General features: G+C 48.8%; 1 protein-coding gene across 1 annotated transcript in view; it reads right to left on the reverse strand.

Moving 5' to 3' along the window:
- Positions 1 to 10,943, reverse strand: part of HTR2C (5-hydroxytryptamine receptor 2C) — a 215,952-nt gene extending 205,009 nt beyond the window's left edge. Inside the window, exon 1 of the mRNA XM_061353286.1 lies at positions 10,926 to 10,943. The gene's annotated coding sequence lies outside the window, so the exon portion shown is untranslated. The remainder of the gene's footprint in view (positions 1 to 10,925) is intronic.
- Positions 10,944 to 14,019: the final 3,076 nt, after the last annotated feature.

Consider the following 14,019-nt stretch of genomic DNA (forward strand, 5'->3'; position numbering starts at 1 on the left):
TGCACCAGCCACTCTCCCACCAGCCAGGTCAGGCACCCAGATACAGCACCTCATTACAGGAACTAATTTGTCTTTGACACATCCTTATCTGGGGCCCAGATGAAAGCAGCTTGACCGGTACGAGAGCAGCCACAGAAAGTAATGAGAGATGGTTCCGACATCAGAACTGAAGCCACACACCATGGAACAGTGAGAGAGGTCTCCTCTTTCCTGCGAGTTAGCTGTGGACAGGCAGAGTGCATCTCTGTGACTACCAGAAATGACAACTTGTAGTCTTAGAGTCCTCCCAGGCCCTCACATGGCAGCACCCTCTCTGCACAGGTTTCATGGAGCGCTCAGGGTGATGCTGGGTGGAGGTGGGGACAAAAACACAGGTTTGTTTTCTCATTAAGAGGGGAAGAAGGAGAAGAAGAGGAGCTGGGACAGGCGGGTGGGAGCTGTGATGAATGATTACTGGTTTTTAACAATAACCAAGCTATAACCTGCAACCCAAGTAACTCTGGAAGGGGTGACAGCAGGCCGAGCCATTCCGATCTCCTGCTCAAAGCTGAATTCGTCCCAGACCAATTCCAAGCCCAGGACAACAGCTCCATACCCTCTCACACACACGCATTAAGAAAATGCATCCCAACGGAACAAGACAGCTCACAGCACTGCTTCCCTCGCTTCCTCATACAAGCTTGCTTTTTACTACAAAACTGTGAAAAGCACAGAATCAACCATGCTGGAAAAGTCCTTTACGCTCCTCCAGTCCAACCATTCCCCATCACTGCCAAGGCCACCACCCCTAACCCATGGCACTGAGGCTTTGCCTCCACACTGTGTGAACACTCGCAGGGCCGGTGCCTGCAGCCCTGCCCTGGGCAGCCTGTTCCAATGCCTGAGCACCCTCTGGGGCAGGAATTGTTCCTCAGCTCCATCTAAACCTGCCCTGGTGCAGCTTGAGGCCGGTTCCTCTTGTCCCATCCCTTGTTCCTTGGGAGCAGAGCCCAGCCCCTCCTGGCTCCATCCTCCTGTCAGGCAGTTGGAGGCAGCCATCAGGTCCCCCCTGAGCCTTCTCTTCTCCATCTGAACCCCCAGGTCCCTCAGCCCTTCCCCATCACCCCTGTGCTCCAGGCCCTGCACCAGCTCCATTCCCTTCTCTGGCCCCGCTCCAGCCCCTCAATGTCTCTCTTGCAGTGAAGGACCCAGAACTGAACCCAGGATTTGAGGTGTGGCCTCACCAGTGCCCAGTGCAGGGGCACAATCCCTGCCCTGGCCCTGCTGCCATCACCATGCACAATTTACAATCCCTTCAGCAGACAGCCTCACTGACAGGTTACAAAGCAGAGCTCAGGACGTTTCGATGTAAAACAGGATAAAAACCAATCACGGGGAACAGAAACCCATCAACGCTTTAAACATTTGTGGATTTTGGGGGTGAAGGCACAGCAAATACCACTCCCACAGATGAAGTGAGCAACTGTTCCTTGCTCAGTGAGGATGTGGTAGGTCAGGCTGTTTAATCCTGAAGTTGGGTGAAATGCTCAAGTAAAACCCATCCTAAACTCATCTTTACCTCACTCAGCCTGCAATGAGTTAATTTTCTCTGCTAGCCCCTGACGAGAGCAGACCTTCTTTGGAAGCTGACAGCAATCTTGTACAGTACAGTGATAAGATGCTATTTTTATCTGTGGCAGCCCACACTGATGAAGAAATGCTCAAAACACCCCACAGTTCAGAGCAGTTTAACCCAGGGCATCACTGACACCAAGTTACCACGGCTCCTCTGCCAGCTGGCAGGTCCAGCAAGTGCTCTGTATCTGCCCCCCAGTTCATCCTCTGCAGAAGGGGCCCTGGAATTCAGCAGCTGCACTGAATGAAGACAGCAGTTTCATGACTTCCATCTACTGAATGGAAGGTTGCTGGTTGCTGGGCTCTGCGTGTGTCATTAGTGTCTCACTCAGGATATCTACATCAGAACGAGAGGTGCCCCTTGGGCACTGCTCCTTCTCTGCAAGCTGCTCCAGTGGAAGGTGTCCCTGCCTGTGGCAGGGGTTGCAGCTGAATGAGCTTTAAGGTCCCTTCCAACCCAAACCACTCTAGGATTCTACAATATAAAGTACAGTGTATATCTAATACATAAAATTATACTTTCAATTTCACGAAGAGTGGGGCTTTGCTTTCTGTCCCAGTCACATACATGCCTCAGACCAGAGTTATTTCCCCATTCAACCTCTGCAAGCCTAAATCATCACAGAATCTTTAGCTTCCCCAGCACCCAGCCAGGTAACACAGCCGTTCATGTCCCAGAGCAGCTTCTCATACCTAGTTCCAGGCCTCAAAACACAGATAACATCACACACCTTGTTTGACACCAACAGCCTCAGATTAACCCAACAGCATCATTTCAGACATCTTTAGGTACTGCTACGTGTATTAGTCTTCCCCAGGACACGCACACACACTAAGCTGTGGGCAACAGCAGTGACAGCCTAAACCATCCTTTGCTTTAAAACACTCCACGTACTTTGACTTTCACAAATTCAAGCCAATCCATGGGATTACTGCAACTTTGTCATTTGGTGGAAATGGAAGAGACAAAGCAACAAGATGCCAGCTAACAGAAGCAGCTCATTTGTACCCATGGATGGACTTGGAGAGAACATGATCTAACCTTGCCAGAACCGCTCAGGGCTTTCTCCGCTGTGTCCTTGCTGAAGCATCACACTGAAGAGAACAATTCTGTCCTGCCAAGGAAGAGAAAAGGGACTGAACCACGGAGCTCCATCACCCAAAGACACCGCAGCCTCACACTGGCGTTCCCACCAGCTTCACCCTTGCAGCAGCACAGCACTACCCCTCTGCCCGAGCTAGCTCCATTGTCATAAAGCCCCCATTACACAAGGTTAACCTGTAGTGATGGATTCTCTCCCCTTTACTAATCTAGGATGGAGCTGATGATTAAATCCTCATTTGTAAGGCTGACCACATCTCTTGCATAAAGGGATCACTGCTAGACAGCTTTACCACATACCCAGTTAATGGTGATTTTTATGATTTGGGCTCCTAATGGTTCTTAGTCAGAAAGCAGTTACAGAAAAGCTTCAGTACATAAATACTGCATAAATTATCATAACTTAAGACAAAAAACTGGTTGGCGTTCTAAAGCTGACAAACTGCATGTTACAGTAGTTAGAAAGAGCACAGAGTTCACATACAACCTGCAGAGAAGCACGTATTGCTCCTATCCACTTCTTACAAACTGGCAATCACAGATGGTCTCATAAAAGAATTGGAACAGAAAATAATCTTTGCATTTGGAATGTGCAAGTTCTGCATCTACATTAGCAGATTCCTAATTCACAGCATGACATTCAATGAGAGATGCCATGGTAAGGGGGTTGGACATTTTAACATACTTATATAATGAGCAATTACGTGGAATATGTTCAAAAACAGACCTTTCTGTAGGTTGGGAAGAATCCACAATTAGTAACCATCTCCTCTCTAGAAACATTGATACCTTGGCTGGCTTACATGGACTGCTCAGTGCACTGATGCTGAATATTCTCCATATAACAAACAGTGAACCTGACCCAAAAAAGCACCAGGAAACTGAAAAGGAAACAATACAATGACATCCTGCAGCACTTTGACAGCAGCTTTGCAAACAGCCCTTTATGGCAGTTCAGAGGGTTCTGCTTTCCAGCCATCTCAACAATGCTACTTTTAGTTTGTTGTCAGGAGCAAAGACAAGGGGCTGCTCCTCTTCCCTTGCCAGGCAGCACAGTTCTTCCCTGTGAGGGTGCTGAGGCGCTGGCACAGGGTGCCCAGAGAAGCTGGGGCTGCCCCATCCCTGGCAGTGCTCAAGGCCAGGTTGGACACAGCAGCCACAGGAAAATCAAAAGAGCCACAAACTCCCCTCTTCATGGTGTACTGCTGCAGGAGGGAGATGGAGATGACCTGAAGGGGTGTTCCACAGGTGTGCAAAGGAGCTGACATCCTGGCACACCGATTCCCTGACCCTTTGATGTCTTGGTACGTGCTGCAAGACCACCGCCATGTTCTCAAGGAAGAGCAACAACACGCTCCTTTAGAGTAATGATTGGAGAAGTTCATCAATTCTAACACTGTCCTCCCAAGCCCCAGCCCATCTGCACACCGCTGCCAAGCAGAACAAGGAAGGGCGTGATTTTGTTGATGGAAGTGAAAAAGCTGCTGTTAACTTTGTTATTCTTTGGTATCAATCACTGCACCTCCAGAAGTCTTACCACGGGATGTGTCTCAAAGATGAAGGACTGCATGGAAAGTGTGCAATTAGTCCAAGCCAATACCACATGGAGTCAAAGTGACCTTATTCCAATCAGTGAGAAAGGCAATAGAAAAGCACCCTCATCTGCAGTCACTCGCACAAGCTGCTTGTGCTATAAATCATTTAGTCAATAATGATTCATAACAAACACAGCTTATTTCAGTCACTTACAGCTTGAGCTTGGAACCTCAGGTGCGCACAGACACCGTGCTTCAAGTGGGAACACTGTGCTGGAGCTGCCACTTCCTCCCACTCCATGTGGGGTACCCCTGCAATTCCTGCACTGTGCCTTATACTTGATCCTTGTAATCATCAGCACGTTGGTTTTGTTGTTGTTCCAAGCACACTAACACAGCTTTGATACCTCTGTTTCTATGCATCATTGATTTTCATTAGCCATCATTTTAAATACTAATACTTGAGCAAGTGTTTTGGTTTAACTTTGTTCTTCACTGCACCAGTGATAGGTGAGGTCCGAACAGGACCCACAAGCTGCACTAAAACCTGCTGTGATGACAGGAACAGCTTAGTCCCATGCTAAGGTAGCTGTCAGCCATCCCAGAGAGCCCGCTGCTCAGACGCAGCCTGGACCACACTTGTGTTGGGAGCAGAAGCCCTGCACAGCATCCTGGACAGGCAGCAACACTTCCCTGTGCTGAGGAGCTGGTAAGCCACACAGCCCACAGCCATTTATCATTCTCTCAGGTCAGAGGACTGCTTTGCCAACAGAATTTAGCCCATGAGTCACTATTTGACCTTCTGTATCTAAAAAAATCAATTATCAGCTCAGATTGCCTTTCCTCTGACTCTAAAGCCAGAAAGAAAGCATCTTGGATGCTCTTTCTCTCGGAGTGGGGAAGAGAGAAATCTAAAGCAGCATCATTGCCCTCTTTGATCTTTTCCTCTCTTATCAAGTTTTTCAATACCAAAGTGCAGAGATAAAACAAAACCCCTGACCTTCTGCTGCACTGGTCAGCAGGCTCCATGTATTTATTGTCAGGGACTCTTGCACACAGATGATCAGCACAGAAGAGCTAAAACTATCTATAAACAGTCACATTTGACTGTGGTGTAAGGCAGCCTGGGAAGCAAGAATCCCCAGACTGGTTTGTGTTGGAAGGGTCATTAAAGCTCATCCAGTTCCAACCCTTTGCACAATGTCCCTGTTGTGCTGCTGCCCCAGAGCTGGATCAGGGCTGCAGTGGGGCCGTCCCCAGAGCGCGGCAGAGGGGCAGGACCCCCTCCCTGAGCTGCTGCTCACGCTCTGGGCATGCAGCCCAGGATGAATGATCCCGGTGAGTAACACTTCAGCAGCACATCAGGGTGAGTCAGCAGAGCTGGGAGATGCTTCACTCGAAGATGATGGCAGTTCTCAATCCATTCAAAACCATGACAAACCAGTGAAGGTCCTGCACAACGCCTTCATCTCCCCTCCCCAGCAGAGATGCGCATGGAAGTCACACACAGAAACGTCTTCCCAGTTAACCCCCAGGAACACCACTGAGAACTCTTTAGCAAAAGCCTTTGTAGCTACAATTACATTTGTAAACGTAAAATGCATTTTCCCAGTTTAACCAAGTGATTTAACACAGGGACATGGAGTGACTCATTTCACAAGTGCTTCACATTTATTTCTCAGCAAAATTAAACCTGAGGAAGGAAAGCTGCTCCTATAGTACTAATATCTTTAGCATCGTTCTCGGTCCTCCCTGCGTTATGTTTTTCCACACCCAGGGAAACAAGCACACACCACGATCAGGAGTCGCTGTCAGTTTAAGCCTCGGCTTGCAGTTTCCAGCAAAACTCCAGGTTGTTTAAGGATTTCCCCCACGTCCCCGTGTCCTGAAATCACCCCTGTGTCCCAGAATACTCTGTTCACTACAGCTTCAAAGCCCCAGAGATTTCCACAGCATGAAAGCAGACGCTCCATATGCTTTTATTATAGGAAACAGTGGAGAGGGGACCCGGAGCCCCCCCCCAAAGGCAGGGGTGGGGTATCCCTGGTGGGATGGAAGGTTGTCACGTCATCTCCACGATCACACAGAACACAAACCCAGTTCACACCAACAGCTAAAGGCGAGTGCTCCCCACAGGGAAGCTGGGCAGTCAGCTAGTGAAGAATTCCACGTCTGGTTTGATAAGGGATAGTAGAAACAGCACATTACCCGAGCCTCTTCCCAGGGCCAGTGTGACACAGTGACACTGGGGCTGCAGGCAGGGTGTTACATGTGTGCATTGGGAATTGGGGGTGCCTGGGAACTGCATTCAGGACTAGCAACATGGGGTTTGCATGGCACAGAGCCAGCCCCCTGCAGCAGGCACTGCTTGTCTCCAGCCCTGCTTCCACATCCCGTGAAGGCCTTGGCCATGGCACAGCTCGGACACCAGCAGCTTCCCCTCCATCTGCAGTAACACCCCCATAACCCAGCTCCCAGGAGACCTTGGCCACAACGGCTTGTCTGCCTTGCTCACCTTGCACCAGATGCTGCTGCTGAAGGTCTGCAGTTACAGCTCAGTCTTTACACGTGTTTGAACCTCATTTCTACTAAAAAAGGAGACTTTGTATGGGAGGCTTTCCAAGGGAAAGACTCAGAGAGGAGGGATTCCCCCAGGGTCTCACTGCACGGTAGAGCCCTTAGTCTGAAGTTACAATTGCAGTCACCTTTGGAGACCATGGTTTCTTCTGTGCCATGGTACTTTGAGATCTCTGCTACTGCCTCACTGCGATGCAATCTCTGTGCCATTACACACCAGCCAGTTCAAGTTTTACCTCACTTCGGACAGAAACATGTTCCTACCTCCCTTCTGTAAAGGCTTTTAGTCTGTTTTATAGGTCTCTATTTTGGGAATAATCATGAATTGACTGCAAAAATGGACTGCTAGATTAAGAAGATGGAAAAGGGTCTTTTAAAGCCTAGACAGCTTTAGGGAAAGGAATTTTGTTGTAAGCCCAGAGAAATAGAATAACTTTGATGCAAATTCACTCACCCACAGTAAAATAGCATTTCTTTGTTCAGTAGGCTCTCAACTTCCCCTTCAGAACATCAAAAATCCCCACTTTTAGGTGCATGCCTGCGTGTTAGCAACAAGAAATAATTCTGGCACTAAATTTAAACTGCTTTCCATGCGCTTGGGAAATAGGGAAAAGTTGTCCTTGAATGCACAATCACCACAACCCGACCAGATGTTCTTGAGCGACCTCTTCAGTTAAGCTGAAGCAGAAACACCACTGAGCCACTGATCCTCCTCCTCCTGGACTCAGCACCACGACATCAAGAAGAGAACCATTCCAAGAGGGGACCACTCCTCCAGCCCAGGGGTGAAGCCCCTGCCTGCTGCCTGACAACACGGGCCGAGGGCTTCTCAGCAAACATCCTTTCAGCTGCATGTTCCCAACACGAAGCTCAGATGGAGCTGATGCAGACAAGGCGAAAGAAAGGCCCTACAGACCCGCTGCACACATGGCAATGAGCTGCTGGGGAGGCTGTGGAGACACCTACTCTGGGGCTGCTGCCAGAGGGGAGCAGTGGGACTCCAATGCTGGAGGCAGTCAAGGGGCACATCTTGCTGCTCTTTGGAGGAGGTCTAGCCCTGCTCCAGATGCCTCTGCACATTCAGACCACTGACTCCACACAAAACTTCTTGCCACTGAGGTTGCTACAGAAAAAGCCTTAACCAGAATGATCCAACCCACCCGTAGGAGCTTCAAAACAGGCACGGAAGAGCTGTCAAGTCATTTCAAAGGCTAGGATGAGTTTTGATTTGTTTTTCATCACTAACAATACAGCTTGGAAACAGTTACCAAGGAATGAAACGTGCATTAACAGAAGGAACTGCATCCTTTTTGCAGTGAGAACTTAAGCTTTTTAAAAAGCAAAGCAGAGACAATTTTGAGGACTGTGACCCTCCTGCACTCCCCCCTTATCTTACTCAAGGATTGTACACAAGACAGAACCATCCCTTTCTTCTTTTTTCTCTTGTGGAAACCAGAGAAAACAGCAGCCCTTCATTTCCAAGCTAAACAGAATCTGGGAAACAGCTTTCAGCTGAATTAGGCTTAGAATGTGGTGTTTAATGAAACCCATCTGAAAGCTAAGGGCTAAGCTTAGGGCTGGTACTTAAACAGAAAAGGTTTCACCTCCTGAAGAAATCACTACTTTGTTTTTTGGCTGACAGCAATTTTGAGCAATGATGCCTCTAAAGGGCAGAGGATTTACAGTTCTTATAGAAGAGGCAAGTAAGAGGCCATGGGGGCAGAGGGGATCCAGTCACAAAGTGCATCACACTGACAGCTTTGCCATGAAGATTTGCAGTGACTTCCACTTTACTGTTAAAGATCCAACCCTCAAGACACCACCCAACTGTCATAACTGACTGCAGAAGGGACAGCCAAAAGCACTATCCCATTCTGCAGTCAGGTCACTCCAGTGCTCCGATTATCACTCTTCTTTCAGGTCCAGGTTTCCTGTAACTGGTACACAGTAAGAGGTGAGATTATCCACAGCAACCATTTACTGCCAGCACAAAACCATCAAGAGTGGAGTAAAGAAGAAAAAGAAATCATCCATTTATTGCTACTTCTTCCTTTCTTATTGCTACCATGAAAAATCAGTCATTGCAGCCTGCTGCAGCGCAGTATTTGCTGTAAGATACCTATTCACCAAAACGGTTGTCAAGCATTGGAACAGGCTGCCCAGAGCAGTGGTGGAGTCACTGTCCCTGGAGAGATTTAAAAGGGATCTAGATATGGTGCTCAGGGACATGTTTTAGTGGTGGATTTAGTTCCCAGCTAGACTCAATGATATTAAAGGCCTTTTCCAACCTAACCAATTCTGCCATCCTGTGAATTGGGCTTTCCTCAGCACTGTGTTACCAGGAAGGCTTCGCAGCTGGATCTACACTGAAATATGTGCCACTGTAGGTGCAAAGGACTGCATCAAAGGCAAAAGTAAGAGGTCAGAGGTTCGAAGGCAAAGCCAAAACCAGCCCTGGAGAAGTGGGGTACCAGCATCTCTGCAGCCAGCATAGAATCACAGAATGGTTTGGAAAGGAACTTAAGATCACCCAGTTCCAATGCCCTGCCATGGGCAGGGACACCTTCAACTAGAGAGCTCTGCAGAGGTGGGCAAATGCATTCTGGTGTGGTTGGTGACAAGCTTCCCATTACACTCATATCATGCCATCATATCATTTTCACAGCAGCAACAGTGTTCTCTTCTTTGCTGTAGCACCCATGAAGCAGAACATGCCTGAACATACCTCTGCAGACTCCAGACTGAGAGACCATTACAGCCTGCTGCTCTCCATTGATTTTGTCATGCTGGCCAATTCTGTGCAGTGCGGTCTGCAGCTCGGGAATCAGCTTCCAAGGGTTCCAAGGGTTTCCCTTGGAACTGTTAAAGAAGGGGTTTTTGAAAGGGTTCAGGTTATTGCAAGGTACCAACACTGCCGACCATGAAGGGGCTGCCAACAAGATCTCAGGAATGAAGACAGACTCCTTGGCACCAAGAGCTGCAAGATATGCTGTAGCCTACCATAGAGCTATCACAGCTCCTCCAGCATTCCTCACTTCCTCCACATTTGCATATCTTGAATACATTCACATACCCTTATTTCCCTCTTTTATAGCAGGAGAAACCCCTCAAACCTATTTTTGGGTTCGTATCAATGGCTGGATGTGGTTCTGGGCAGCCTGCTCTAGTGCAAGGTGTCCCTACCCATAGCAGGGGCTGGAACTGGAGGAGTTTTAAGGTCCACCCCAGCCCAAACCAGCCTGGGATTCTATGAGTATCTAACAGAACACAGGCAATAGAGCTCTTGGTAGGTATTTGGTGGTGGAAAGACACAGACCCATGTCACCTATGGGAAAGGACTGGGCTCAAGAGCACACTGAAGCAGCTCATGGCCAGTTTCTCATCAACCAACACCTCCCAAGTGCTTCTCCTCAGGCTGCTCTGAATCACTTCTCCACCCAGCCTGTAGCTGGGCTAAGGATTGCCCTGACCCAGGTGGAGTTCAACGAGGCTAAGTGCAAGGTGCTCCATGAGGTTGGCACCAGCCACCTCTCCAGCCTGTCCTGGTCCCTCTGGATCCTATCCCTTCCCTCCAGTGTGTCAACAGCACCACACAGCCTGGTGCTGTCAGCAACCCACTGATGGTGCTCAATCCCACTGCCCGTGTCACCAACAAAGATGTTGAACAGGATCAGTCCCAACACTGACCCGTGAGGGGCACCCCTCATTACTGGTCTACCACCTGGACATGGAGCTGTTGGCCACAACTCTTTGCATGCAGCCATCCAGCCAATCCTTTACACACTGCATAGCCCATTCATCAAATTTATCTGTTTCCAGTTTAGAGACAAGGATGTCGTGTGGGACAGTGTTAAACACTTTGCACAAGTCCAGGTAGATGACATCCACTGCTTTGCCCTACACACCAGATAATACATCAAGACACTGAGCACAAAAGCTCTCTACTAGTGCCTAAATCTTCCCATAAACAACCCATTCACCCACCTCACTCAACCAGAGTCTTCTCCCCCATCCACCAGATGCTCAACAGCTCCTCACCGAAACAGGACCTCAGAATTTGCTTGCAGCATCTATTCCTTCTCCACACAACTTCATACCTGAGGCACACGTCTCCAGGCCCACGGAGTCCCACATTCAGCCAAACCTACAAGCCACGGAGCCCTCACAGGCACTGCAAACAGAGCACAATGCAGGAACCTTTCCTGAGCCACCACCAACCCCTCCCCTGCCCAGCTGCAGCTTATTTAGGGCTCTTCTCCTAACGAGTACCACCATGATCCCTGCTGTAATTAGCATCCACCCCACACTGACCTTAACACCTTCTGCAATGGAAAGCAGTTGCTGAAAGCAGTTTTTCACAACTAGAAATAGCATCTTTCCCTTTCTGTGCTCTCCCAAGTGCTTCAGGACTATTTAAATTCGTAGTGCAAACCGGGGAGGTGGGTGCTGGAAGCTGCTCCCCCTCATTTTGTGCTAATTTGAGAGGAAACACTTGCCAGCGTGGTCTGCTCCCAACCACTTCAGTAAAGAGGAGAATGCTGAGCCAAACGCATGTGCAAGGCACAAAGCCTTGTCCTTCTTAAGTTTAAGCTCACGCATCCTTGACATCAGCTTTCACACATGCATGTAGCATCTATCATTTACTATTAAATACCATGAATATGGGTGTTTAATGTTAATCTTACTGCTTTTTTTCCCTCTCCTTCTGTGAAAATTGTGTGCTTTGACCCCACAGTCCTCAAACAGAGGGGAAAAAAAAGAAAAAGATACAAATTGAGTTGAACTCTCAATTCCCAAAGGCTAAACCAATCTGGCACCTTGCATTAACAGGGAGACCTCTGGAGCCCAGTTACCCAGGTGGCAGTTGGAGCTTGCAGCAGGGGATTCCTGTTAGGGAGTCATTTAGGATACCTGGGACCCCAGAGGCAATGGCAGCTCAGAACACACTGCAGGTGGAGCTGCTCTCCCAGTCATGCTCTGGGAGGCTGATCCAATTCACTAGAACTAAAGGGACTGCTGGAGCAAAGGGCCAGCTCAGCCCCTCAGGCAGACTGCAGCACTGGGCACAACTCCAGCCCTCAACACAAACCAACATTCCCAGAGTTTTCCAAAGCAAGCTGTCCAGGGTCACCCCAAGAACTGCAAGGTTAACTCATGTAAATATCATGAAGCTGCTTCTTCCTCTGCTGACAACAGGAAGAAACATCTTCAGGCAATGGTTATAAATGTGACATTGACCCAGCCATGACCAAAGACTACTGCAATTGCTGGAGAACACTTGGACTGCACCTACACAGCAAGTCCTGATGGGATCAAGTAAGGTCCCATGGGGAAGGTCAGGCTTTTGAAAAGATCATTTAATCTAAAGAACCTTGGTGAATTTTTCCACTTCATTGATCACATGTATTAGAACAAAAATCCAGTTACGATTTCCAACTGATTTATTGGCAGGTCTTGGCAACCTCATTCCAGTACAAATGCTAGTTTTGTGGCTTCCACACCAGGAGGATTCAGAGCTTGGAAAAGCACCCTGTTGCCACAGAGGAAGCATGAGACTGGCTATGAGAAGAGCAACGTGGGTTCTGTCAGCAGAACTTGCTGCAGTGCTGGATCCAGTCATCGGAAGCATTTTTCAGCACTGCAGAGCATACGAAGACATGAACTCATGTCTCTGCACACTGCATTAAACTGGAGGCTAAGTCACTTGCAGCAGACAGCACATTTCCAACTCACTTTGCAGTGTTATCAAGCCCAGCTTGCAGGAGGGACTACAGCAAGTCCCAAACGTGCTCAGCTTCCCTAAGAAACGCCACTTGAACAAACGACGATGCTCTAGAGGCCACATTCCTGTTCTGTAGCACACAGACCATGGCTAGAATGGGGGTAAGATGCTTTCACAAAGTGAAGTCACACCTCTCTCCCCGCTGCACTGCAGGGCAAAGGAGGGCTCACAGGAAGTGCTGCAGGTGTTGCTTTGGCTGCAGTTCCTCCCTGGACCGGCAGCAATGGAAGGAGAGAATGAGAGCCAGGAACTGAGCCGCTGGCTCCCTCACTGCAAGAGCCAGGTGAGCCAGAAGAGTACAAGTGAGGACTCGCAGGTGGAGGTAAAGCAACGGCTGCTGGGCAAGCAAACCAAAGCAAAGCAAGGAATCCATTCCCCACTTCCCACCTGCAGGCAGCAGTTCAGCCATTCCCAGCCCAGCAGGGCTCCCACACATGAGCTACTTGGGAAGACAAATGCTGTAACTCACCAAGAGACTGAACACAAGCCGCTTCAGTGGGCGCTTGCAGCCCAGAAACCAGCCCTGTGCTGGGCTGCATCAACAGCAGCGTGACCAGCAGGTCCAAGGACGTGATCCTGCCCCCAGCTTCATATACTGAACAGGACCCCATCTGGTCTGGAATATCCCTGGGGTCATTTGGGATCAGGTGTCCCCTCCAACTCCTCCTGCACCCACAGCCTCCCTGCTGGGGACATGAGGACCGGTGTCAGTTTAATGTCACCGGTATCTTCAGCTGCCAGAAATGGTAAATCAATGTGATGAACGCCATGGCGCTCTGGTCAAAGCCACCCTCACTGCAGTGGAACAAGGGAAATGCTATAAATACATTTGTGATCAAGCAGAGTATGAACCAGTTGCCACGTTACTGCAGACCAGCGCATACTGGTAATTCACGTATCAACAGGATTCCATTCATAGCACACTGCTCTACAACAATCTGTCACAACACAGAATCCTTCTCACTAAAAATCACACTTTCCTCAGGGATTTGATCCCTGGTCTATTATTTTGCATTTGAAAATCTCCATTTGCTTTGCATCAGAGAAGTGGGGCTCAACAAAGCTGGGCAAACACTTTGCAAGAGGCCGAAACCATCACTGTCAAGGGCAGAAAATCCCCCTCTGGAAACCGCAAACCCACTCAAGCATGGAAGGGATACTGACTGCTCCTCCTATTACCTTGCAGAAATGAACAAGTTCAGAGCTGTGCTGAGGACATTGCTCAGTAATTCCCTACAAGAGTGAGACTTGACAAGTGAATAAACTACTTGTACCTCATACTTGGCTATTTTATCTAATGCTAAAGGGAATTAGTGCAATAAGGAAGCAGCCCCACTAACAGCGCCTGGAGCAGCGCTGCCACTTCACCGGCCTGCGGAAAACCCGGAAAGTAAAAAAACAACATTAAA

Source organism: Neopsephotus bourkii, unplaced genomic scaffold, assembly GCF_033783945.1.
Source record: "Neopsephotus bourkii isolate Nb327-2 ecotype Australia unplaced genomic scaffold, CSIRO-AGI_Nbou_v1 NB_668, whole genome shotgun sequence".
Lineage (NCBI taxonomy): Eukaryota > Metazoa > Chordata > Aves > Psittaciformes > Psittacidae > Neopsephotus > Neopsephotus bourkii.